The sequence below is a fragment of the Argiope bruennichi genome, chromosome 10 (genome assembly GCF_947563725.1).
Source record: "Argiope bruennichi chromosome 10, qqArgBrue1.1, whole genome shotgun sequence".
Classification (NCBI taxonomy): Eukaryota; Metazoa; Arthropoda; class Arachnida; order Araneae; family Araneidae; genus Argiope; species Argiope bruennichi.
The window spans coordinates 8391150-8419136 of record NC_079160.1 but is presented as its reverse complement, the minus strand read 5'-3'; the positions used below and the strand labels follow the sequence as shown (position 1 = coordinate 8419136).

Here is a 27987-nt window from a genome sequence, read left to right as displayed (position 1 = left end):
GCCATAGGCCAACTTCGTTAGTGCAGCTAAAGGAAGCCATTCGTCACAAAGTCTCATGCATTCATCCGGATATGCTGTATGATGCAGTTACCAGTGTTGTCTCCCGCTTCCAGCTGTTATTTGTGGTGATGGCGGACACATAGAACAAGTACTGTAGTACTGGTGTGATACGCATGTAAACAATTGCTTGCATGCAAATAAAAGCATTTTTCCCGTAGAATTGTATGTTTTGCTTGTGTTTAGCGCCCTCTATCGACAAATTTTTGAACTTTTTTTTGTATGAAAAAAAAATCCCCCTTCATGAGAATAACAGTTTCTCAAACCGCATGAAAATATACTCATTCCTACAATTTTTATGAATTTTTAAAGTATTTACAAATTTATGGGACACCCGGTATATGTTTCGCTGTTGTACAATTTTTCTCTAACTTTATTATTTTTTTAATTTCATATTCTAGCATATTCTTAAGTAAAGCTTCTCATTGTTATAAAATCATTCACAATTAAACAATAGAAATGATTGTTTAAACTATGTATCATTTACATTTTTAAAGTTTGAATAACCATAAAAAAATTACCTCCACCTGCCTAGAAATCCAAGGCCGCAACGAATCAGGATTTCAAACTCTGTTGCTAATGCTAACTCTATTATGAGCTACACAATAACCACTGTTTTTGTATTCCTGCTTATTTTTACAGTAACTTCATATTTGAGGTGCCACAATGTAATATTATCACAAATTAGCTGGGCGAGGTTATATAGCCTCATAAAATTAAAAGAATGGTTCAGGACTTTAGGAGAATCTAAAAGTATGGTGTTTAATTAAGTTATATTAATGTTCCATTTAAAATAACGCTAGGACTATTTTGGATTGAACCGCGTAATTTTGAACCGCGGCTAGATGATGAGGATTACACCTGAATAAGCAAAATTATTTAGTTCTTTTATCTAATAATAAGAGTTATTTGGCGTAGAAGACCAGATTTGGTCGTTCTGCGCCAAACATTTGTTAGACATGGTTTTCGTGTTAAAAATTAAAGCATTCTTAAAAAGATACAATTAAATCTAAGGTAAAATTTGAATATCTTTTAAAAAGACAAAAATATTTGAATGAAGGTTATCGCCTAAAATGTCATTTTAGTTAAAAACAGTCGCGCCAGAATGAACTTGTCGTTGTGTACTAAAATCTTGGCATTCACGCACAATATGATAACATAATTGCATTTATTACAAAGTAATGCATGATCAGAATACAAAAGATGTTTTTGAGTTAAATAGGTGTGACCTATTCGAAGTCTCGTGATAATGACATCTTTCTTTCTGGTTAGAGTTTTACTTTTGAAACCTTTGACGGATAGCTGTGCTTGAAATTGTTTATTCGCATATAGCTTTTCCCACATAGATTTCCAAAATTTATTTTGAATTATTTTTATTGCTTGTAATTCTTCTCGTGATGGAGCAAAATTTTCTTTCATCAGGCTTGTGCCTTTTGCTACCTTGTCAGCTTTTTCATTTCCTCAAATTCCAACATATTCAGAATTTAATTGCTAAATTATTTTTGAATTTTTATAATGATGCAACTTTTTTACAATTACTACTAAATGTTTATTTCCTTCTTTGTGAAATTGCCTTCAATATTTCTTTCTTGCTCGATGTTTTGGTGCTTCAACTTGCAAAGCTTTTAATGATCTGCTGGTATTTCGGATTCGGAGCAAAAAGTAAAAAGGTTTCTATACTTCCTGCGATAATTTAAGGAAATGATATGAATCATCTAACCACAAAGAATTCGTTTTCAGGAAGTGTTCAGTAACGATCCTTTTTATTCCATTTTTGGGCTAACACGTCTTATTATAACTTTTAAACTTTTTAAATGGTGCTCTCAAAGCACTAAATTCTTGTAATATATAACTTAACAACGCTTACTCTCTTGGTTTCTTGGCATTAGCAAATCAATTGCCGAAAAAAGTTTCAGCTCAAAAATTGAGTCATTGATAATGAAGGAAAAGCATGTGTGAGCGTCTCAAATATACACAAACAAATTAAAAATTTCCAGCTATTAGTCCTTGCAGGTAAACGCATTTACGCATTGGTATGATAATGCGGAATAATATATTAAAACAAGTTTAAACTAAATTGCGAGTTTTCTCCTATGAAGAAACTATGATCATTCCTATGATATTGTAATAAAATTAACACATATATTAAAATAAAACGTTATGCAAACTCATCTTGCTACTCTTATAAAAATAATAGCTCACAATTATTAACAGAATAATTAATAGCAGCGAGTCAATACAAACGACCGCTTAAAATACTCAATAGGCAGAGTGTAGGTAATCTGTGTGGCCATTTTTTCGATGCGGTTTTTTTCGAATATAAACTTTAGCTCCATATCCTATGATTTATTCCCTTAAGCAGATTCCCACCAGGCTAACAACTGCGCGCAATGGAAGGCCACGCCTGCCTCAGGAACATCACATGACCCCAACGGGACAATGGCAAATGGTTGTCTCATCGGGACATCTATTTCATAAAACTAAGAGTAATAAGAAGTAATAATAACAAATTATTCTTTTCTGTTCAAAATGTTAAAAAATATAACAAGGGAAGCATCACAATCAAAGAAAAATTAAAGTTCTTAAATGAAAATAACGAATCGATGAAAGATGATGTTATCGTTAAATGACCAATAAAGGTTAATCCAAAGATTATAATATGGAGTATGGAATATGATACTGATTCGGAGCAGAGGAATATTCAAATAAAATATCAAAAAGAATATCTAAAGGATTCAGAAATTAAATATGAATATTTAATGAAAATCAGGGAAGGAAGTAATTGGAACTCTTTGGAACTTGAACCGCTTAAAAATATTATGAAAAATGGGAAGTCATGTCACTGACTCTCCGACCCGCCTCGAAGGCTCGCGGATAAAAAATACTGAATGACCGGACCACCGCTACAGCAACACTGGTGGGAATTGTGGTTGAGTCCTAAGGGCCATCACCGATCAAGGTACAACCCTTCCCGAAGGAAGTACGTCTCGTCATCGATGGGAGGAGTAAACTAAGTATATTCAATACAGGAATAGAACCGTTACAAATATGTACATATAGCCACCAAATGTCTGGATAAAAATAAATATCAATTTAACTGTGTTTGAGAAAATCATAATGCATCAAACTACAAAAATGAGCAACTCTGTGTATAGATAAAATAGACACAAATCATTATTTTAGAGACAGAGAATGTGAGAATGATCATATAGTAATCGAGTTTATTAAAAGACTGATAAATTCTGCTGATCTAAGATAAAGTTCAATAATGAAAATTTGGTTGATTCTGGTAGTCCCACTTCAACGAACCTTGCACTTGATGGTGATTTGCCTTAATAGAATTTTTTGTAAATTCTAAACTCTTTAAATTCAGCTAAGCCTTATAATGTTCAGCAACTTAAGCCAAAAAAATATTTCTTCTCAAAAAGTTTTAAGCCAAGAATTTTGTTCATAAATCCTTAATTTAGGCCATGTCAAAACTCCTTGACATTCTGCTGTACCCGTCCATAATTTTTTGCAGTGGGGGGGGGGGGGGGAGAGATCTGACAGAAGGAACGGAATAAACATTTAATAATAAAATGTTATCATATTTATTATCAAATATAATATTACAGTACGTTACCGAATTTAATTTCAGAATGGGAACGCCGCCCGGTAAAACGAATCGTAGAAGCCGTTGCTGGGTTTTTGCTGTTACATCAGAGTCTAGTCACTGTATAGCGAGTAATTTCTCCTCCATAGTCACTACAACTTTTTTTTCGGTTATCACCCATTTTGAAATCTTCACTGTGGTACACTTAAAAACACATTAAGAGAACACAGCCCGAGAACAATTTACGAATGCTGTACGTATGTGCAGATATAATCAGAAACAGCGGCAACAATTGAGGTCCGTCACACACTGACGAAACAATGAACAACGAGCAGAACGCTGCTCTTTTCCTGTCACAACTGTCATGCCTTGGCAATGTTGGCAATCCAACGCCTTGCCTTCCTCATTAATTACGATGAAAGAAAACTAGACCGGATACTACGGAAGCCGGATAATCGTGAACCGGATACTCGGGAGTATACTTCATCTCTTCAGACAATGAATTTGGACAGCCGGATATGTTAACGCCATCTGCTTGTTAAGCTAAACGTCCCGTGTGAACACGATTAATGTATGTTCTGCTGTCAGCCACATCTGCTAGATGTGAACATACCCTCAGAAAACTGACATCGGTCAAACGAGGTTTCCAGTTAAAAGAGTTTCGGATAATCAAAGATCTATTGTGTATCCAGTAAAAACATTTGATAACGAAGATCTTGCTGAATTGTTCAAGAAACGTGATATTTAAAATAATTAGGGTTAAACTTTTGAAAATTCTAAAACATTATTTCTGAAAACTTAGTAAGCAGTGTATCCATTACTATTACACAATTAAGCAAAAAATTTATAGCATTTTGAATCCAGGAAGTTTGAAGCTTTTGTAAACAGATTTTAGTCAAGAAATGTAAATTGAATTTGGTAGGAAAAGGATGTATGTTACAGAGGGCAAAATATCAAATGAGCTTAGATATATAGAGGACACACCACTCTAAAAAAATTCAAATTAAATGCTTATTTTTAAGAAAAATTCTCCCAGTTGGAAAATATTTTCTTCGAAATGTTAACTTTCTAATAATAGAAATTTTTTCCTAATGGGCCACTGTGGCTTGGTGATAAGATCTGGGCTTTTGAACTGGAGGGTTTTATGTTCGAGACTCGGTTCCACTGAAGAATTGACGTGTGAGCGGGTCTGGTGCACGATAAATCTCTCAGGGCCAAACGTCCTCTCGCTGGTGTGGTGTGAAAGTTTGGAGGGGGTACCAGCTCAGGTGTCGTCCTCGTCATCCGACAGCGGTTCAAAATTACGAGCTCCGTCTCAAAATAGCCCTAGTGTTGCTTTAAAGAACGGGAATTTTTAAGAACTAAACTTTTTTCTAATAATAGTCGCACTCACTCTTAACTTTCATGAATTTCTAAGGCACAAAAAAGAAAAATTTCAAAAATGTAAATGCAAATTTCAAAAATTGAAATATTCTTCACTATGCTTAGTTAAAAAGTTTTGGAACTGAAGGGAAAACAATGGGATTTTCCATTACATCGACTGTTTCACGTGCGTTGACAATAAGCATGTTTCAAATTGAATTTGTAGTGCAATTAAAATAATTACGGGAGATCTTTCCTTCTGCAAATTAGACTTAAAAAATAGAAACTTATAATTGTGATGAAAATACCAAGCACAAAATTTCATTTATCTAACTTGTTACATTTTTTTAATTATCGCCGACAGATGTACATATTGGAGTGTTGGTTAAATTAAGTTTAATTTCTTCCTTTCGCTAGTTGCATCTTTAGTTAACATGTAGGGAGCCGCGGTGGCCTGGTTGTAAGGTCTCGGTCAAAAAACCGGAGGGCTTCAAGCTTGAGACCCGATTCCACCAAAGAATCGCTTTGGTCTATTGCACTTTTAATCCATCGGGCCCTGCCGCTGGTGTGTAGCAGAATCTTGGAGAGGGGGGAGGTGCCAGCTCAGGTTTAAAATTAAGAAGTTCATCCCAAAATAACCCTAGTGTTGCTTTAAAATGGGACGTTAATATAACTGAACTGAACTTAGTTAACATGTAGAGAGACCGATATGATCCCACAGATGAGTTTTCAATACCTAGAAAGATTTGAAACACAAAAGTTCATTTTTTTGGTGACTTTTTACATTTTGTATACGAGAACGTAAATAATTTGGCAAAATTAATGTTCGATAATTTTATAAATAAAAAAAAACATTGTAATCAATTTCAAGTCGAATAATGCTTTCATTCATGTCGAATAATAGCAACAATATTCAAATCGATGTAATATTTCTAATTTCAAGTTCTGTAAAATGAAGCAGCTATTTTGGAAAACTCGACTTCTAAAAATACTGAAAAGACAAACCGATTCGAGAAGCGGCGGGGAAAGATGAAAAATACTTGCAACGCTTCTTATCATCAAACATAATGTTTCAAAGGCGGAATGTTGTAAAACCACCGCTAACTTTTCCTCATCTTTCATTTTATTTCAAGTGGAACTTCGGAATACAGCAACAAAATGTTGCCAAATTTCCTTTGCCTACACGCTCAATGGAAGGTTCTCCAACTAAATGTTGTTTTTTTTTTTTTTTTTTTGCTCTTTGTTTATTAAACTTTAAAAGTTTTTTTACACATTTTCTAATTATATTCTGCGAGATCTCTCGAAGTACACGCAAAATGTAGCGTTTTGTAAACCTAGTGAAGCAATCATCCGTCCCTTTAACCAGTCGGGTAGGCGCACACTGACAGGTTTGAAATCATATCAGATTTCATTTCTTGCGTGTTGCATTGCCAGATCAACAGATTTGCAATTAACAGTCCAATATAAATGTTCATCGAATATTACTATTTTTAAGAGCAAATTTCTCCAACCTAATTTGAATTACAGACAGGCAGTCAGGCATGATTCCAAAAATGTGTTTTTTAGGATTCTATGAAACCTGAAATGTAGCAATACATACAAATTCTCGAGCTCAGTTTTTGGCTGTTTCTCTTTTGTACACGAGATCACTCTTCGCGTGCTAGAGTTGATTTCATATTTTTTCTTATATGAGAGAATTAAAAGCATGCATGCTCTTTAGAAACCGACAAAATTCTTTAAAACTAGTTTGATTGTTTTAATTATCAAATAGGCAAAAGAAGGGAAACTGATATTAACTCACATTTCAGTTTTTGTCATTATTCTTTACAGAATAAAAAAAGAGTATCTACATATCTATATCCAGTACACTTGTCAACACTGAAATATTAGAACTTTGTTGTTTAATAAACCAAATGAATAAAATTAAAATGGAGCAAAGACTCCATGTGCTTGAAATTATCTCCTTATTCAGAATTTCTCGCAGAAAGTTTTTAAATAATTAATCTCATAATGAAACTTTTTTTTCAATTTTTAATGCACTTATTACTTATTTATATCGTAATAGCTGAGAAAAAAATTTGCATTCAATTTTTTGATATGTAAAGTTTTTTTTACATATAGTTATAAATTTTGTATAATTCCGTGTTCTCGGTGAAAATGCACTACTTTATAGTTTTTAAAATTAAATGATCAGTTAATCGATTCGTTTAAATTGGATTTTTACACCATATGATGGTTCCTCGGGTAATGATTTTTTTAAAAATAAATTAACAGTGCCATAATATTTAATGTATCAAATAAATAAATTACTACATAAATAAATTTCACATTGAAAAGCTGAAAATAAAATAAAAGGTTTTAAACATTGTTTATGAGAAATATATTGTTTAAAATCAAATCGTAAGAACTCGGCGAACTGAAAACAACGTTATCAGAAACACGTACGAAGGAGGGAGCAATAAGGAATTCGAATGAAGGATGATTCTTAAATATTATTTGAAAATATGACATGTATTCTGAAATATCCACCCAGTGAAAGTGTTTCTGTCTACACCTCATTAGTTTCTGAGTTCTCAATGTTCTTCTAATTTCTTTATAAAAGATTGTTTTCCTTATTTTTCTTAATTATGTTAACCATAAAATGAACGAAAGCTAATTAAAAGAAGAAAAACTGTTCACGCAGTAGCAAAAAGAATAAACAATAATTTAATCTTATACTGCGTTAACATTTATTGAAAGGTAATCTTCTACTATATAAAAATGAATTTTTGTTTGTTCGTATTTTAAGCGCTGCCGAACTGTTCATCCGATTGCGATAAAACTTTGCAACTTACTGCTTGCACTTGCAAAGATTATAGGCCCAGAACAATTATTATATTTAACATCTAAAAAGAATTTTTTTTTTTTTTTGAAGATGGAAAAACAAACAATATAGTCTGGCCTGAAGTATATTTGAATAATGAAGTCAAAACAAACAGAAAAAATGACTTTATATATATATAATTCAATTTCACTGAGCGTATTTATTGTCGACAAGAAAATAAATGTCATTCTTTCTAGAATTCCTAATTCAACAAGATATCTATTTCAAATTTCACACGATATTTGTAAAATTATTTCTTCTGCGGCAGCAACGTGCCGGTTACCAGCTAGTTTAATAAATAAAAGTAATCATTCTAATAATTCCAAGTATGCTCTTCGTTCTAGACGTCAGGGTGTCACTATGAATTTATGGCGTCATCTTTAAATACAAGTAACGTAGCACCGGTATCCTAGTAACCAATGAATGTACTCGGTTGCTTTCATTTGCATGGTCAATATTTGAAAAACAATCAATTACTTTTAGGAAGATTTTTCACTCCATCTTTCTGGACATATAAGATCCAACATTTTTTTTATCAGTGTTTTACAACACTAAAGAAGTTTACAATATCTTAATAAATCCGATCTTCACTTGAATTCCTCGCAAATGGAAGCATGTGATATTAAACTTTGAGTAGGAAAAATTTTAATAAGGCTTGTTTTCTACTCATAAACACGGACAATGGGAATAAAAACTCATCGCATGAGACACTGCAGAGATGATAAAAACTTGTTTTGTTTGCATTAAAGCACTCTTACTTTCTGGGCATCTTCCGATATATAATATATTTTCATGTCCTTTAATATCATTGAGTGAACACCTTCATTTAAGAATTTAACTAACTTCTTAACACATCTTATTTAGGACGTTTACTGTTATTTTTCCGGCGTACCCGGCACGTCATCCCTGTGATATGGGCGTCCTGGGTTCGAGTACCGGTTCGGGCATGGTTGTTCTTCATCTGTTCTATCTGTGAGATGTGTGAATGTGCCCCCCTGTAAAAAGGGGTTGTGCAAGCGAATGTGATGCGTGAGTAGCTAAGGCGTACTCTTGGCCCTAGTTGGCGCTATTAAAAGACGCTCCCTTGGCTTAAAATCGCTGACTTTGTCAGCGAGCTTGTCCAAGGCAAGTGCCATTATAAACAAAAACTGTTATTTTGTCATAACATATAGGGCATATGGAATATTGAAGCGTTTATAAGACATTTTTCATTTTAAATCACTTAATAATTTTACTGAACAGCATAATCAAAACCAAAAAATTCAGTATTCCATGCGCATGTCAAACCCATCATTGTATACAAAGAGGTTAGTAAAAAAATCTTCACTAAAATTTTTAAAAAAATAAAATTTTTCTTAACTCCATATTTTGGATGCCATATTTGGCATATATTCATAGCAGCGTTACAGTTATTATTCATCAAAATAGAGTAAGAAAATAAAAATATATTTAATATTTAAGAAATCCCAACATCAATGAAAGTAAACATTTTTTAATACTAACTGCTGTACCCACTGCTAAGACTGCATTAATGAGAAGCAAATCGTATGCAGTCGCTCCAATCCAAATTCGGACATCAAAGAAAAGATACTAATACAGTCAAAATTTGTAAACTAAAGATGATAAGAAACATAAACGAATTTTCAATAGTACATGTATTGCAATTATAAATAAAAATAACAAAATATTATAAATTAATTCATTTTAACCAGAAATTAAGGCAAAAAACAAAACAAAATAAAGATAATGCGCAAGCCAAACTCGGACGGATAAGATTTTAAAAACTAGTTAATATCTCAAATGATTTATTATTTTGTATGTAAGTTCTTGTTTGTTATAACCATATTAAGTCGTTTAGACATAGATTGCACGAATTTTTCACAAAAATTATGTTCAATATTTTCTCATTCCTGCAACAATACTCTTTTCAATTCATTTTTACAGGAAATGGCGTGTTTCAGGACTTTTTTCTTAGGGTATTCCAATAAATTTTCAATAAAATTTATATAGGTGCTTTGGGGTGGAGTGTCCATGATGTGAGGATAATTATATAGAAGACAGGAACGCACTCGATAAGCTTTATGTTTCGGATCATTATCCTGATAAAATCGCTAGTTTTTGCCAAGAGAAAGTTTCAGCACACATTGTTGTAATTTTTTCTTTCAAATATACATTCTGATCCATTCTCTCTTCAATGAAATGCTGGATTTGGGGGCCGGTAGCTGAAAACGAGCCCCAGACCATTACTGACTACCGTGCTTCACAGTTGCTTTCAAATTTTTTTGTGCGAAATTCCTTGTTTGATTTTTCCAGACGTAATGCTTGCCATCGGATCCAAAAATGTCGAATTTGCTCTCATGAACAAATAAGACATTTTTCTAATACGAAAAATCCTTGTTTTAATGATTTTTGCGAATTTAAGTCTTAGCCTGATTTCGTTTATTTATGAAAAGCTTTTCATCTAGCTTTTCTTCCAATGAGATCTATCTACCTTATGGAGAACATTTTTTTTTATTGTTGATGGGTTAAATTTTTATCCTAATTCTTTTTCAGCAATAATAGATAGGTTTGGTGCACTAAGGAACGGATTTTCGTTTATTTTTATGATTAAACATCGATTATCTGCTTCTTTGAAAATTTTATTCTGGGTTGTCTTAGGCTTATTTTCCACCTAATTATTAGTTTTGAAACATTTTATGAAGTCATGAACCATTGAATGACTTCTGCGGACTGTCTCTAATATTTCTGGCACATGAATTCCATCTTCCATGCTTAATAGCCAATTTTCTTAACTCAATGCTCGTTTAGCTCCTTTGCCTTGATATTTTAATTAAATTAATATTTAATTCCACAATAAATGAAAATAACATAATTGAGAAATTCTCCTGAACAATTATAGTGTTAGCCATAAAGGTGACAGTAATTTTTACCCAAAATTGCAATTATTTGGTGCTTAGTTGTGAGATGTCCCAGTTTGGCTTACGGACACTTTTTCAAAAATGTTACTTTTATGTCTAAATTTTTTAATTATAATTTACGAATTGGAGCTATGTGGTTTTGGTTTTAGCTGTTCAATAAATTCACTGTTAAAAAAAAAAACCTTTTCACGTTTTTCTTAATTCATTTTATTTAAAATATTTTGGCAGAGCAGGGTTTTTTCTCGATGGTATTCAAATTTGACCTGTAGCGACTGTATATCGCTTTATGGCGAACAGTTTTCGAATTTTTAGAATTAATTAACTATTATTCAAAATCTTTTGGATGAACAAAGTTCTTAATAGTCTCACCTCCATGAGGAATGTTTGGGACTTCCCTTCTTCCTGTTTGGAAAAATTTATTGGTTTCTAGGCCGACACTGGGAAATTTAACGAATTAAATTCCATTTCAATACATTCCAAAAGAAAACATACTAAACAGTTCTTTGGTCTCAGAAGCTTCCTTTATTTAAGCATACAAGTGAATGACAGATGTTAATATCAACTGCTATTGAAAAGGGAATTTTTGATTGTTATTTCATTTTTGATTGTTAAAAATGCCTACAGAATGGTAAAAAGATAATTAAGTTTTCAAAGAAATTCGACATAAAACAATCATTTATATTTATTTTTCGAAGCAATAAACAAATCTTTGTATTAGGTGAATAATTATAAATCGAATTATTTTTCCGAGTGCAAATGGTTAATGTTAGTTTTTTTCTCAGCAACGTATTTTTAAATTTAAAATTTGAATGGTTATATAATTCGTACTGTATTAGAAATGTATGTCCATTTCTCTAATTTTCCAGTCTTTCGCTCAAATTTTGGTTTTTAAAGGGAACTGATTAAAATCTAACCAGTAGCATTCTCATTGAATCAGAGAAAGTCCATAAAATATAGAAGAACAGAATCATTCAGGATTGAAGCTTTATATGAATTACAGAATATAGCACGTGGGTCACTTAATATATCAGATGATTATTCGATAAAAATTTCTCCGAATCAATTTAAAAAAATAGAATACTTCAGTAAGAAGGCAAAATGTCAGGCTAAAAGAACAACAATAAAGTGTTTAAGAATGCGCGAATATTTTTGAAATATTCGAAATGAATCGTCTACTTCAATTACAGCAGCCTTGAAAAATTTAATGTAAATCATACTTTAAATAGAGACCTACTCAATATGGAATAATTCACAGTGTGACAGTCATCAATGGAAAAAAAGCCAAAAATATTAGTAGTAATAATGAAAGCGAATTGAGCTTCAGTTCAACAATGACATAATTTTCTGTAAAATACTTTTGAAATATTTTTTTAAAAGTTAATTAAAAATAGAAAATTTACATGGTAAAAAAAATTGTTTTGAATCTTAGGATGATGTAAAAATCATATATATGCTATAATATTGAATACACATGCACTAAATTTATGTCGATTGCTCTCACATAATTAAAAAATCACAACACAAGAATAATTTTGGACTCTTTTTTTTTTTTTTCCTTTATTCTGGTCATCATTGATTAGCAGGCTCTGCCTTGCTACCGCACACACACTCGCCAACGCTACACGATACACTGAAGTGTTTTTCCCTTTGCCGCAAGATGGCAGCACAGTGACAGGTCGGAACATACCGCCCGCCTTGACATAATGTTGTCAGCACACACACACAAGGAAAAACTATGGAATATCACAATTCAATGCACAATGCTGAATAAAAACACACAAATTCAGATTTTGAACACTACACATTACAAGGTAATAACATTAATCACACAATAAAGAACACTAATATAAGATTACACATCAATAGGTAAAATACAAATTTTTGAAATGGCTCTTTTATAAACTCCAGATTGAGTTTTAACTTTTACAACTCTGACCCTTTTATCTTCACCCAGATAACATTCAATTATTCTACCTAATGCCCAATTTTGAGGGGGTAGGTTTTCATCTTTAAGAAGCACTAACTCATTGATTTTTACATTATCTTTTCTAAATGAAGAAAAGCTGTCATAGAATATGTGAAAATAATGGTCAAAATATAGAAGAAAAAAATATATGTTTCTTACAACAATTTGCATGAAATAACAATTTTGATTAAAATTTAATAATATAGTTAATTGAATGTGGCATTCAAATACATCCTTCAAGTTACAATGTTCAATCAAATGCAACAGAAAATAAATTGCAATAATCCATATTCTATTTGAATTACAATCACCATATCAATAGTAGTGACTATTTATGAAAATTTCTTGATGTTAAGAAATAATAAATACTAACTCTAGAAAACTTAATGCATCCTTTCATGATATAATATCACCAAGTGTTAAAGATCATAAACAATTTATGGGATATGTCTTTAGAAAATTTATACATAAAATTGGAATGACTGAAAAAATGAATATTTTAGTATAACTATTACTACAATTAAGAATATCAGTAACACATGAATTGTTCAATGTAGTAACTAAAACACTTTCACAGTCAACTTTTTTGAGTTCACAGTCTACATCGTCCTTTATCACAGAGTCAGAGATTTCTCTGCACGGATACTCACTGTCTTTTAGAAAGGCAGGGCCTTCCCACCACAAGTGACTCTCGAGCATTTTGGACGGATTTACACCACGACTGATAAGATCAGCTGGATTATCTCCTGACGAAACATGTCTCCACTGCTCCTGACACGAAAGGTCTTGAAGTGTGGCTACACGGTTTGCCACGAAGTTTTTTAACTGGGACGTCTCTTTTTTAATCCATGACAGCACAATCATACTATCGCTCCAGTAATAGGTATTGGACACTTTCAATCGAAGAGCCGACTGGATACGCTGCATCAATTTCACCAGCAGCACAGCAGCGCAGAGCTCCAATCTCGGGATCGTGAGCTTCTTCAGTGGAGCCACTCTGGATTTACTGGCCACCATCTTGACAACAACCTCACCAGCAGGTGTTTGGGATTTGCAGTACACAACAGCTCCAAAGGCAGCTTCAGAAGAGTCGCTGAACCCATGAAGCTCTATAGCTTCGACGTCGGAAAATGGAAGAATACATCTGCTCACCTTGATGTTGTTAATGCACTGTAACTCGTTTGAAAACTTCTCCCATTCACTATGAATTTCAGGAGGAAGCTGATCATCCCATTGAAAATTCAGAAGCCACAATTTTTGTAGAAAGATTTTCGCTAGTGAAATCACAGGACCAAGGAGGCCCAAAGGGTCAAACAACTTGGCTATTGTGGATAGAACTGTTCGTTTAGTATGAATATCCGTTGAAGTTATGGACACCTTAAAACAAAAACAGTCATTAGTATGGTCCCACGTGACACCTAAAGTTTTGTTATCACAGTCTGCAAAGTCGTAGTTGCATCCAGAAGTGGTAGACAACTGAGGATGATTGCCTCGCCATTTATGCAAGTTCATGCCAGCTCGTTTTAACATGGAAGTGAGCTGCTGTTGCATCTCTAGACATACGGGTAAAGTCTTAGCACCAGATAGCACATCGTCCACATAAAAATCTTTCTCAACAACGGGTGCTGCAAGGGGAAAATTGTGTCCCTCATCCCTTGCAATTTGAATTAGCGTTCGAGTAGCTAAAAATGGGGCACTAGTAGTACCGTAAGTAATTGTCGACAGTTCAAACTTTTTCACTGAACCAAACTCACTGTCCTTCCAAAGTATTCTTTGTAGGTTTCGCTGACTGGGATGAATGTAAATCACCCTATACATTTTTTCAATGTCCGCAATAAATGCATATGGAGGTTTGCGGAATCGCATCATAATTGAAATTAAGTCCTCCTGCACAATTCCCCATTAATTTGCAAGCTATTGAATGAATTTCCATTCGTTGTTTCACTAGAGGCATTAAATACTACACGAAGCTTAGTGGTCATTTTCTCTGGTCTATATACTCCATGATGGGGCATGTAATACACTGTTTCTGGTTCTGTCTCATGCGTCACGTCTCTCATATGTCCAAACTTTTCATACTCATTAATAAATTCTTCATACAATTTTAAATAAGTTTTATCACGAGATAGTTTACTCCAAAGTGAATTTAATCTTTTTAATGCTATACTTTTAGACTCGCCTAAACAACTAGGTTCCTCTTTATGTGGGATTGTGACTACATATTTTCCACTAGGCTCTCTGTAATGAGTTTTAACAAAATGTTCCTCAGCGATTTTTGCCTCATGGGATTTAGGGGTCTCTAACTCAACAGTTTCTAGTTCCCAGAATTTTTTCATGGTATTGTTTAAATCTCATCAATAATTAACCCACAATGAATTTTGGGGAATCAAATTCCATTACACTACCGCAAGCCAAAAATCCAAAAACACTATTTTGAAAAAACAACTCTGCATTTGATGAGTAGATCTTTTCTGGCCTCAACAAATGATAGAACGATTTAGCACCTAGGAGACAATCAACTTTTTGGGGAACCATAAAATTATCAGCCAAATTAATATTAGAAAGAATTTGTTCTTTAACACTTAAATATTTAATTGGGGTTAACTCAGTGATTTTATCTACAAGAAACTCAAAATTCTGCTTAAAGCTCTTATCAGCATTTGAAATTCCAGCTTTAATAAATTTGGTAACAGTCATTGAGGAATTATTTAAACATGAAATTGTTACATTTATTTTTCTTGTTTTAACCCTAATCTGTTTGCACACTCCGAAGTCATAATATCGGACTGACTTCCTACATCCAGCAACCCTCTAACACATTGCAGATTCCCAAATTTATCTCGAATATAAAATTTAGCCGTGCTTAACAATACAGTTCTCATTTGTTTATTTTCAACCGTACTCGTAGCTGAAAATGTCGATTGCACATTCAACTATTCATTGTCGCAACTAATTGCGCAAGAAGTTGGATAAAAGGAATTAACTTCCGGGTTTAAAGTTGAACTTTCCCCTTTATTAACTATGGTACTAGTTTCGCTTTTACCACTCCCACTGAAATGATCAAACTCCCTGGGATAATGAAGTAACCTATTATGAGGTTTATTACAAAAGCAATTTCTTGCAGAACACTTTTTCACATTGCATATTGATGAGAGGCCTTTAAAACATAAGTTTTGGGATTTCACAAATGCAACTCTATCACTAACAGAAAGTTTTTGAAATTCCTGACATTTAAATATTGAGTGGTTGTTCTGGCACATAACGCATTTAGAATTAGTATTCGATAAGAACACTTTAGAAACATTTCTATTACGATTCTCAAAATTTCCTTTACCGAAATTCCTTTGCTCATTTCTATTCGTAACGAATGCGCGGGAAAACGAACCGCACTCAGTTTTGGTTTTGGTTTCGGTTTTAGAAGCCACAAATAAATCACATTCTCTACTTAATTCCTGCACATTAAAAACAGATTCTCCTTGTTTAATACTGATATGACTTTTTAAATCTTGAGGAAGAGTGCTAAAAATCTGATCAGAAACCATTAACTCACACAATTTAGAAAAATCATTCACATTACTAAGTTGAATGTAATACTCAAAAACAGATCTAACTCTTGAAGCAAATTGCACATAATTTTCTGTTGGCAATTTTACTGCACTTTTAAATTGTTTTAGACATTCTTGATAAGTTGGTTGAAATTGTTTTAAGACAATAGATTTAATTTTTTCATAGTCACTCAACTCTTCTTCTTTGATATAATCCATTAAATTGCCAATTCTATCCCCTAATAGATTTAATAAAATTTCCGCTTTAAATTTATCACTAACTACTTTTGTTTTGAAAGCTTTTTCGGGCGAATTGAAAAAGAGATTAAAACATTCAGCATTTTTGGGAACAGGAATCGTCAAAACTTTGATACTCTTAATTAAATTCTCTAAACTAAAACTCTGTTCATTATCGCTAAGCTCACACGATGAGGATTTGAGCTTTAAAAGCTCTATTTCTTTCTCTACACGCAAAAGCGAAAGCCTTTCAATCTCCAATTTTTGTTCTAATGAACGCCTTTCGTTTTCGGCTTGATCCGAATTTTTACTTCTTTCGTCTGAAATCTCTTTAATTAAATTTTTCACAACCTCAATTTTTTGCTTATAAATGTAACTATTCTCAATTATACTTATCAAATCTACAACTTTAGCGGAAGATGCAAATTGAATATCTAGTTCTGTACACAAACTCTTTAATTCGTCTTTCTTCAAACTAGACAAAGACATAATGAAAATTTAAGTAATTGAACACTTACCCACAATAATTATCCTTGAGAATTGGGACGAGAGAATACGCGAAAACACAGAGAACAGAAACAGAAAACACCACTCAAGCTGCAACTCGTTTCCTAAGCCTACGCTAATCCACTTCGCATATTTTCACACACACAAAAAAAAAACGTAATCCATCGCTGATCGCTATTTCCACTCCTCCGAGACGGACCATATGAATACACATGCACTAAATTTATGTCGATTGCTCTCACATTATTAAAAAATCACAACACAAGAATAATTTTCGACTCTTTTTTTTTTCCTTTATTCTGGTCATCATTGCTTAGCAGGCGCTGCCTTGCTACCGCACACACACTCGCTAACGCTATACGATACACTGAAGTGTTTTTCCCTTTGCCGCAAGATGGCAGCACAGTGACAGGTCGGAACAAATATTTTCGGGTGTTATTTTCAGTTAACTAAAATTGTGATAAAAATATTAAAAGCATCGTTCCGAAATATTATAGATACGAAATATTTCTAAGTATATAGATTTTAAACCGAATCTCTACTCTTTATTTCTGAACAATAAAAGAAAATCAGGGCTGGCGTCCTGGTAAAGGGATAACGCGTCTTCCCATGATCTGGGCACCCCAGGTTCGAATCCTGGTTCCGGCAAGGTTGTTCTTTACCTTGGGTTCTATCTCTGAGATGTGTAAAAGAACTCCCCCTTTCAAAAGATATTGTGCAAGCGAGTGTGTGAGTGTCATCCTCATATGAGCTAGAAGTCAGACTTCTGCCCTCGGGTGCTCAGGAGCATTTACTCTCAGAAGCTATTGCACAAACTCGGCTTAAAATCGCTGGCTTCATCAGTGGGCTTATCTATAGCAAGTGCCTTAAGTAACAACAACAGGAAATTAAATATTTGATAAAACAACGAAAACGGTTTGAATGTCAGGGCAACAGTGTCCGAAATTGAGCATAAAAATATTTTCAATACATTGTCAAATTCAGAAAAGATTTGAAAGAAAATTAAATTAGTATCAATATAAAAATATTTTTTAAAACAGTATGAAATTTATTTTTGTGCAATATTTCCGGAATTTATCGAGGAAAATAAACAAAAATTTGTTTAATTCATTAATGGAAATTTCCAAAAATCGCTCAGAATTCCATATTCCAACTTTCCAGAGTATATGTGTGCCAAATTTGGTAGCTGCATTTCAAATCGCCAACATTCACACAGAGAAAGAGGAATAGAAAGATAGGCACACACGGTCATCTTTATCATCAGATATGATGAGCATAATTGTAATAATTCTTGCTGATCTCTTTAATCATGTAAATGTGAAACGTCACGTTAAAGTCAAACATTCGGAATAATAACCGGTTTCCCAAGCAGCAAGAAAAGTCGCTAAACGATTGGCCAAGCATCGCAGCCATCTGATATACGCCGCCCGTATTTTGCCAATGTCACCTTTGCATTGGCGCGACATCGGATTTTGACCATATTTTTTTCTGTCGCCTCTGAAGATCGCTTTTTCATCGGGGCGAACTCCTACGGCGACTTAGTGAAAAAGACCGGCTCAAAGCAATCGGCCCATAGTCGCCTCGATGTCGGGAAAGTTGCTTTTCCTAGGTGGCGCTATGCGAACATATTTTAGAAATTTCCCATGAATCACCTGGCGTGTATTGGATTTTGAAATTCAACCAGCAACGCATACTGTCATTTCAAGAAACTTGGTAAGTGTAAAGTTTTTATTATTATATATTTGTAAATAATATATTATTTATTCTAAATAGTGAATAAAAAAGATTATTTTTGTTGAAGCCGTTCGAACTCGTTGCTTAACATGGAGTTGCACGTGATATTATTAGCGTTAGGCGTAAGCTACGGTTATCATTTCTTTTCTTGTTTGTATTCTTTGCAAGTGATTTTATTTCCTATCTTTTTTTTGTGTGTGTGTGTGTCTGTTCTTAAATTATTGCAGATATTTTTCCATTTCATTTACAATGCCTTTCCTTTTGTTAACAACAATTTCTAATGAAAAAAGTTAAAAAAAAAATATTAAATTACGTTCTTATGTTTTGGTTTTGCAATAACATTTGTGTTATTATTTTTATTTCGACATAAAGCTAAAAAAATAGATTAGCAGAATATATTTATTGTAAATTTCAAAAAAAAAAAATCTTTAAAACTTGCAATTATGTAGTTATGTTTGAATACTCTTATGTGAATAGTTTATAATTATTTCACCTTTCATAAAATAGTAACATAAATTTTACACCCATTAGTTTATATTATTTTTCTCTATTGTCCTAAACATTATTATAATATTTGCCTATATAGTTTTATCAGATTGAAAACATTATCAAGCTTATGAAGTTCTATATATCTATTTTACTCCTTAATTACATATCTCCAATTGTCAACAAATATTTTATTTGTACTTTTAAAAGAAGTGAAAGCTCAATCATTATTCTAATTAAGGAATATGTTTTTTAGGTTCATCAAATCTGCAAAAAGAAGAGTGAACTTGAAGAAAAGTATATGTATAATTCTTTATATGTATTACCAGCAAAATATGAAATCCAGTATTCTATAGAATGCCCAAGCATTGTATATAATGCCTAAAACAAGCCAGTAATGTATGAAACAATTTGTATTTCATACATTTTCTAAGCATTCTATAGAATGCCAAATGACAACCTGGCAAAGTATGAAATACATCTCTCATTCAATGAAATAAAAATTTTGTGCAACCTTTGTTTCAAAACTGAAAATGCAATTAAAGATAAAATAAATTTTAAAATTGATCTATAAATATAAACAAAAAAAAAATTTCTCAATATTTTTTTGGAAACTACTGTGCAAGTTTCTATTCCTGACTTCAAGAAAGAGCAAAATATTGGAAGTTATAATTAATGTGACGGACTATGGTTTCAACCTACTTGGAACATCAGAAGGAAATTTAAAACAATTATATGTCCCAATTCACTTTATATCCTAAGAACTTGTTTAGAATTGAAGATATTCCAAATCAGAAAATTTCTCTCTGGTCAGTTGCAATTACTCAGAGCAGTGGAAGCAATCAAGGATTTATCAGATGTATGTGTTTAAGTGCCAAAATATGTAATGTCTTTTCGTGAAAAATGTAGTAAAACTTCAAAATGTTGCAATGTGATAGGCTTGAATGACAAGTAGGTAAATTTTAATTTCTGATTTTTTTATCTGAAAACTTATTTGCCTTAATTAGAAAGGCATAAATTTTGTTTTGTACAAATTTTATTTTTCTATATAATTTGAATAAAATTTTTTAATGGCAACCTCATTATTTTTTCAGACTGACAATTCAAGTGATTTTAATTCTATTTAGCTTAGTTAATTTTCCTTTTCATTTACAATTTTTCTATGAAAGAAGTTTAATAAAGTATTAAATAACATTTTTATATTTTGGTATTGAAATAACATTTGTGTAATTATTTTTATTTTGACATGAGGCTAAAAAAAAGTTCAGCAGAATGTATTTATTTTAAACTTCAAAAAAAAAAAAAAAAACTTTAAAACTTGAGATTATGCAGGCACTTTTGAGTTCTCTTATATGAATAGTTTCAAAGTATTTCGCATTTCATATAACAGTAACATAAATTTTACTTCCATTAGTTTGAGTTTTTTTTTTTTTCTTTATTATCCTAAACGTTATTATAAAGTTTGCTTACACAGTCCAGTATCAGAACAAAAATATTATGCTTATGAAGTTCTATAAGACTTTTGCTTGTTAATTACTCATGTCCACTTGTCAACAAATGTTTTATTTGTACTTTTAAATGAAGCGAAATCTCAATTACTATTATAATTGTTTTCTAGGTTCAGCAAAAAGGAAAAATGAAATGTATAAATAAATGTATAATTTTTTATATGTAGCTGAAGATTCAGTTATACATATATAGAATATTTATATAAATGTCTGTGGATTTTTAGAAATTTCAAACTCTTCAAGTATTACATAATAAATAAAGTTTAAATAAATTTTTTATAAATTACTTTGTGTCAATATTATTTGTTCTTCTAAATTATAAGTCATAGTTTCAGGATTTTGCTTGGGTGTATAAGTCATTACAGAAAATTCAGTAAAAAATTTCAAGTAAATTATTATTTTACTTTGTATTTCTAAAATATTATTTAATGAAGGTCTTTGTAAATAAATTGTTTTGCATAGTTGTTTTTCTTTTCTCCTAAAAATAAAGAGGGGGAAATAATAATTAAAAAAATATTTGTCTAAAGAAATTTTGTATAATTGAAAGTAGTGTTTACATTTTTAGGTATGGAGTTTTTGTAAAATATTCAGAGTTAATCATAGATTAAATTTGGTTCTTGTGCCATGAAACAAAACCAAACTAATCATAGATTTTTAAAAAAATTAGAAATTTGAAGTAAATTGTTAATTTGTGCTTGTAAAATGTTATCAATTGGACATTAGCTAACACTAACATTTGTAATGAGGTATAAAATTTCTACACCATAAAGTAACTTTGTAAGTTAATAATAATAAAGTAACTTTGTAAGTTAATAATAAGATTTCGTATAAGTAAAAGAAGTGTTGTATTTTTGTGCATGGAATTTTTGTGAAACATATTTTTCAAATATTCAGAGTTAATCATAGATCAAATTTGGTTATTTTGCCACAAATCTAAACCTCACTAAACATAAATTATGAAAATATTAGAAATTTGAAGTAAGTTATTAAATAAGAAGTAAGTTTGTGCTTGTAAATTGTTGCTTATTGAATATTAGCTAACACTAACATTTATAATGAGGTTTAAAATTAATGCAATATGAAGTAACTCTGTAAATTAATAGTAAATAAAATTTCCTATAATGGGAAGAAGTGTTCCATGTTTGGGTATGGAATTTTTGTGAAATATTCAGTGTTAATCATTAATTAAATTTGGTTCTTGTGCTACAAAACCAAACAACTAAATATAGATCAAGAAAATATTAGAAATTTGAAGTAAATTATTAATTTGTTCTTGTAAAATGTTGTATGTTGGACATCAACCTACACTAACATTTATAATGTGTAAAATTTCTACAACTTGAAGAAACTTTACATGTTAATAGTAAATATAAGGAATTTTGTAGAATTGAAAGAAGTGCTGCATTTTTGTGTATGGAATTTTTGAGAAATATTCAGTGTTAATCAAAGATCAAATTTAATTCTTGTGCCATAAAACCAAACTAAACATAGATAACAAAAAAAATATTAGAAATTTGAAGTAAATTATTATTTTGTGCTTGTAAAATGTTATCTATTGGACATTAGCTAACACTAAAATTTATAATGAGGTATAAAATTTCTTCATGAAGTAATCTTGTAAAATCAATAGTAAATAGAATCAGTAAAATTGAAAGAAGCGTTACATTTTTGTATATGGAATTTTTATGAAACATATTTGTGAAATATTCGGGGTTTAACATTGATCAAATTTTGTTATTTTGCTACGAATCTAAACCTCACTAAACATAAATTATGAAAATATTAGAAATTTGAAGTAACTTATTAATTTGTGCTTGTAAAATATTTTCTATTGAAGAAACATATAATAGGAATTATATAATTTAGTGTTTGAAACTATTTTTAACCAATGCATTAAATTTTAGGGTGTTAAAATAGGAATTTGTGTTTTATTCATTATTCTTTAGGAATTATTTGTTTATTGCTCACATTAAGCAATATAAAAGTGTGTATAGTAAAAAAAAATATATATATATATTTTTTTTTAATAGGAATTATATATTTTTCTGTTTCGAATTTTTATAAAATAGCTTTTAAAAACAAATGATATAGGCAATATATATAATACATCTACTTTTAAATTTCTAATATCAGTTAAAATCATACTGATTAATTATATAATTGAAACTATGATTATGTCAACATTTCTTCCCATGCATTAAACAATGAAAATAAATAGGAAATATCAATGAAGGAAATAAATCTTATATGTAGATAGATGTTCAGGGGATCAAATTTAAAATTATTTCAGATAATTTTAACATTTGTTTATTTTTTTTAAAGAACAGTAAAAAAATGTCATTTAAACATTTTATAGGGTAAAATTGTGGTAAAATCTATGCTATAATAATAGTTAAAAAAAAGTTGAAAGAATTGTTAGAATGACATTTTCCATGAATTTTTATTGAAAACAAGTATTTTATGGAATTTTAAATTTATCAAAATAAATAACAAACACTATTATTAATAGGTAAAAAAGAAAAGGAAACTATTCAAAATATCTCGTATTTTCAGGCTTTTGACAAAATTTTGAAAGTATGATAGTTTTAAATATTATGACACTAGTTTCTAGAGTTTGAGAAAATTGAATAACCATTAAACTAATATTTCAATTTGACACCAGCAAGTGTTCAGAAATAAATTGCCTATTGATTGGCATTTGGTTGCCCATTGCTAAAATACATGGGGAAATGATTGGTATTGGGTCGCCGATTGTTAAAACACATCGGGAAATGATTGGTATTGGGTCGCCCATTGATAAAACAGGTCGTGAAATGCTTGGTATAACGTCGCCCGTGATAATAACAAGTCGGCAAATTCGTCGAAAACAAGTCGGGGCGACCATCGCGCGGCGTACCGCCGGGGGACATGACCAATGTCGGGGCGAGATCGCCTCCGATCTCGCCCCAATCTCGCTCGTTCCGTGGGGCGATGCTTGGCCAACGATCTTTTGCTGCTTGGGTTATTATCAATAATCGATTAAGAATGCTAAAACTGAAAAAACACAAAACGCTTTAAAAATAAATTCGAATATTTATCTTGATACAAAAGTTGGTAGATCCAGTTCCAGACCGAATCGATCGAAGGGATAAGATTATCTTTGTTTACAAACGAAACGAGGGGAGAAGCTCTATTCCTGAGAACGATTGCAGTTCACCTACATGTGATACACACACTTTAATGATTACAAAGTTTTTTTTTTAAATACTGTCATGGTCTTGAAGAAGCGTTACCGAAAAGACTCATTCACTTGGGCGAAAACGAAGTGAAAAGAATTCAGTTTGCTTTATGTGATCCTCGATGGCATATTTCCAACTGGCAGCTGTTTGGCAAGAGAGGCAGGCAGGCAAGCGGACTAAAGAAATGTCTTCTTTTTTTTTTTTTTTTTTTTTTTTTTTGCTAAATTATTAAATTTGTACTAAAAGAAAGTAAGAAATCTATTAGTATATAAGTAAGGAATAAGTATTAGGTATAAGTATTAAAAGTATTAGGATAATATTAATAGTTTGTCACGTATGATTAATTGTTCAGATTCACTTAGTTATAAGAAGCTAAGTATATAAGAAAAAACTGACGAACGTGGCACAGAAATCGCTCTTATTACTTATTGTCGAACGGCAACGGTCGGATGTAAATAAGGCGTCAAACTAATGGTTCAGAGAGCTTCATTAAATGTGTGTGTGTGTAATGATATTTCTTAATCTAATTTAGATCTTAATTAATTTCCTAATTTTTATCCATATTAATTTAATTTAACCACTTCATTGTAAAATTCTCTATTATTTCCTGATCCAACTCCGCCTTTTTTATTTAATTTATCCTACACGAATTCTGTATAATTGCTTTAATCAGCAAGTTCCCATTCTCCTAGTGAAGGGATAAATATCCTTAATGCTTTGCAACATTCTTTTAGAGATGCCTAAATTCCCTCACCTAAATCGACACGTGTCAAAGAAATCTCTATCAGAATCTCAAAGTATAAAATCACTGGAGAAAATATTTGTCTCTTTCGCTCTTTTGCTCATCTCTTGTGTCGTGGATTGACGTATGTCATCGCTTCTTGCTTGTGCATAAATTATTCCTCCCGGGATGGAATAAATAGGGTGATATATATATATATATATATATATATATATATATATATATATATATATATATATATATATATATATATATATATATATATATATATATATATATATATATATATATATATATATCGTAGGGAGTCGTAGTAAATAAACAAAACACATTTTCATAAAAGAAAAAAAAATTTACCTCAAATGAATCATTTTGATGTCGCTTGAGCTGTAACCGTATCCACTTGTACAATTAAATAGACCCGTTTGTGAAACAAAAGCTTAAAAAAAAAAGAGAGAAATCATTCAAAACTTCATTCTCTGAGTGATTTCAAAACCAATTTCCGGCATGTGGGACACCTCTTTAAATCCGCTTTGATATCTTTCTATTGCGCTTATTCGGGAGAGGGAAACAAATAAATTTCACTAAAAATAACTTTGAATTTTCAAAATTCATAAAAAACATGTAATAAAATGAAAATTAAATTTATTTAAATACCAGGTTTTACTTAGCTGTCTATTCAAACTAAATTCTTGTGTCATTACGTTTCCATTAAAGTTAAGGGCAATATAAATCCACTCTCCTTACGATATATCTTTAAAGTCAGTTATGTCGTCGTACTTGGCGCATAAATCAGAACCTATCAAAATTCATGAAATCTAGCCAAGTTCAATGCTTGTACTCTTTATCAAAAAAAATAATTAGAGAAAAAATAAATTGCAATTGCTTGTCATAATAATAAAACTTATTACTATACAAATAGATTTTAGCACGGGAAAGGATGCATTTCTATTTCAGTTGAACCTCGTAAATCTACATCTTCAGTATGTATAATATTGCACATTTATTTTCAATGGCATGTACTCTGCGTCAGCCCCATTTTATAAATGGATTTTTCTATTGTATTCATTCTCAAATAAATATTGCACTTCTAATAGCGAGGATGTCCATTCATCGAATTTAAAGAAACTTCTGAAAAACTTCGATTTATTCCATTATGAGAGGCATTTTATGTACAAGAAACGATGATGAAACTAACGTCTGTTTACATCGCGATACAAGAGTAGAAGTGCAAAAAAAAATTTAAAAAAATCCTTTCAGTGGTTTTACAATGAGAATTCGATAGGAATTTCTTTGACATGCTTTCTTAATGCAAAATGAATTCAATCAAAGAAAAACAAAGGAAAACTCACTTGGATAAATTAAATTGAATGCTTGATTGATTTAATCTTATTTACTTAAGTGCATATTATGAAGTATTTTGAAGCTTTATAGCATATTTTCATTATTATGCTTAGAATGTTGTGAATATTATTTATACATATAAATTATTTATTTATAAATTTTATCATTCTATAATTATAAAAAATTTACTACTCATCATTTATTAAAGCTACTTGCTCTTTGTTTATCAATACTGTAATTTTTATTAAAAAATTTTTGAAGTTATTTTTGCTAAACATTTTTAATTTAAAAATTGTCTTTTTCTCCTGCTATACTTTTTTTATGACCCGTTTTTAGCTCATTTTTGGATAAATCATATTTTTACGGTAGTAATTAAAATCTTCTGTAATCACTGTAGTAATTAGTTAACAAAATATTTAAATTTATATCCAACTCTGTATCATTTCAAAACGATTATAAAACCATATCGTAACGAACTATTCAAAATAATTTCAACAATCAAGTAGAAGTCAAAAATTGTATTAAACACAACAAATACATTCCTTTGATCAAAGTTATGCTGCTTTCATCAATGTTTTTTTTTTGTTTTTGTTTTTTTTTTGAACAGAAGATACAAAAATAAATGTAATACAGGCAGTAAAATGTGTTTGTATATATATATATTTATATAAATATTGAAAGATAGATAGATATAGATATAGATATATACAGATGTATGTATAAAATGCTGCGAGTTTCATGCGTTCCATAATAATGGTGAAAGTAAATAACAGATAATACAATCTAAGGATATGAAACGGTTTTTCAAACGATTTATTTCCTTGTAAAAGCAATGTATTTTTGAATATTTTTCATGTATTGGATTTTATATTTAATTCTTTTTCGCGATTGTAGATTCGATATTTAAAAAAAATTTCAAAAAATGAATGCGTACTTAAGTGAATACAATTCACATTATCGAGAAGAATCCAGAACAGCGCACGAATTTCAAGTACAATTGAGTGTTTCAAAATGAATGAAATAATATAAATTATTCTAAAACTCTCTCTTGGCTATCACATTTAGGCTTTTTTAGAAAATCCGTGTTCCTCAGTTATAAATTTGAAAATGCAATTGGCGTTGAAAATGGGGAGAATCGACAAAAAGTAATTTCGTTCAACTTTATTTTTGACTAGTCACCCTTGGCCGTCAGTCAAAAGTTCGCCAAGAAGCTTATTTGAATTCAATTTTCCCCGACAAGGTATTTTTAAGCATCAAATTGTGACAAAGCCGTATTATTTTAATAGACTTACTCCTGTTCTACTCATCTTGAATATGAATCACCGTAATAAAGCGACGCTTTAAAGCTTTCATCCAATATTCGCAGAGCTATAACTTCGCTTTTTTATCTCCCTTGTAAGCATCATAGATATTAAACAATTTCTTCCTCAACTTTCAACATTGGAAGAAAATTATGCGATTAAAAATAAAAATAGCTTGAAGTTCGGAGTAATTTATTATTAAAAATTAGACAAAAATAATTTTTTAAAATTTCCATTATTAATGAAAAATTAGCATGACAGTTAAATTCATGTTATTAAAATGATAATTTTTCGAGTTTTTAAGATGATGTAAAAATAATCTTCCTGGAACAATTTTAGGAGTTATGGGGGAAAAAAACCCTCAAAATCCAGCTAAATTTTTAATTAATTAAAATTTTAATTATATTTTTAAAAAATAACTAATTAATTTTTAATGAATTAAAATTTTAATTATATTTTTAAAAATAACTAATTAATTTTTTATAAATTAAAATTTTAATTAAATTTACAAAAAATAATTAATTACATTTACAATTACTAATTACTGATTACATTAACTTACATTTACAAAGAAACTTTTCGGAGATTCACAGACTTCCAAAGTATA

General features: G+C 30.9%; 1 protein-coding gene across 1 annotated transcript in view; it reads right to left on the bottom strand.

Moving 5' to 3' along the window:
* Positions 1–27987, bottom strand: part of LOC129988377 (uncharacterized) — a 60009-nt gene that overhangs the window by 31033 nt on the left and 989 nt on the right. The gene's annotated exons all lie outside the window — the stretch shown is intronic.